The sequence below is a fragment of the Salvia miltiorrhiza genome, chromosome 4 (genome assembly GCF_028751815.1).
Source record: "Salvia miltiorrhiza cultivar Shanhuang (shh) chromosome 4, IMPLAD_Smil_shh, whole genome shotgun sequence".
NCBI classification, from domain to species: domain Eukaryota; kingdom Viridiplantae; phylum Streptophyta; class Magnoliopsida; order Lamiales; family Lamiaceae; genus Salvia; species Salvia miltiorrhiza.
The window spans coordinates 9,932,866-9,934,479 of record NC_080390.1 but is presented as its reverse complement, the minus strand read 5'-3'; positions in this window follow the sequence as shown (position 1 = coordinate 9,934,479).

The window sequence follows — 1,614 nt, the reverse complement described above, 5'->3', positions numbered from 1 at the left end:
AGACAAGTTATAGTGTGAAGAGAGATGTTCAAAAATACCAGAATAGACAACTTTTGTCATTTCTTATGATAGAAACACCACTATCAAAAATGACATAAGATCCATCTATTCAAAATTTTGGAACATGATAAGGAACTCTCAAAAACTAAACTATGTCTTTAGGACTTAAAGACAAGTCTTCAATTGCAACAACTGCGACTCTAGTCACGTTTCCTATGAAGACAATCATCTCATCACTTCTCAGCTTCCTTGTCAGCCTTAAAGCCATGCAAGGTGCAACAATCATTATCAGTTTCTCTCGTTATCCACTACTCACAACTGAGTAGAAAACGAGCTGACATGTCTCAGTTACTATAGCAAGTGAAGTACCTTAACCCTTTGCCTTGAGTATTGAAAGAAGAAATCTCCAATACCCAATCTTATCACACCACTACTCCCACTATTTCCCTTGTCTTTCTTGCCCCTTGGACCCTTCTTCTTCCCGTCATTCGACGAAGAAGATGGCTCTCCTTTGGCAATAACAAGTGCTTGCACATCTCTCTCCCACAACTTCCTTAGCCGTAACTAGAGCATTCAACAACTCAAAAGAAGTATTATCTTTCTTGCTCATAACAGCATTGAGGTGGAAGTTCTTAATTAAAAGACTTGGGAAGAGAGTTCAGGATAATATCGACTTTTACCTCACCGTCGATACTCCTACTGAGCAAGTCAAGTCCATCAAAATTTGCATGACATGCTCGTGCACTGAGCTATGCTCACTCATAAAAATAACAAGATTACTCTTATCAAATTTAAATGGGCAGCTCAGTCCGATTCTCCGAACACTTCCTTGAGATTCAGCATGATGCCAATAGCATCATCCATGCCCTGATGTTGGAGCTACAAGGTTTGTGACATTATACTCATAATATAGCATATAGCCACATTATTCGTTTTATGCCACCTTTTATGTAATTCATTTTTCTCATCAGTTGACTCATTGTTCGGACCATAAGAACGTGGAGTAGTAAGCAACACAAAAATTGTGTTTAATTTGTGATAAAGATAAAAATCCAAAACTGCGTTTCCATTTTATATATATGTGGACCGGTTAAAAGACTTTGTGCAAGAATAAATAAACAATAAGAGACATAGACATATCTGAAAGTAACGAACATAAAGCACATAGTTCGTAACAATAATATTGTAACCTTTTGATAAAACAATATTAATGAAACCTCCAACGGCTCAAAGAATCCCATGTGCAAGCCACATTGGGTGGACGTTTACACACGAACTCCTCAACCAGACTATTCACCTAGTCATTTAATTTCCATGTCAACTTAACCTTTTGACAAAAGAAATTAATAGTTGGCACCTTAACTAGACCATATCATCATCAAGAAGGGACTCCTTTGGGAGTTGTACATTGTACTTTATATGATATCTAAGCAATGACCACATTTTAACCTTGAAAATTAAATTCTCGAAATTGACATACTCACTCGGACCATGCCGCTTTCAATTTAACTTTCTTGGTTATCTTATTTAATTCCATTCTCCAAAGTACTCGTGAAAATTACACAAGTAAGCCACGTTGGGTGGACGTTTACTGCATAACTCCCACTACTTCAA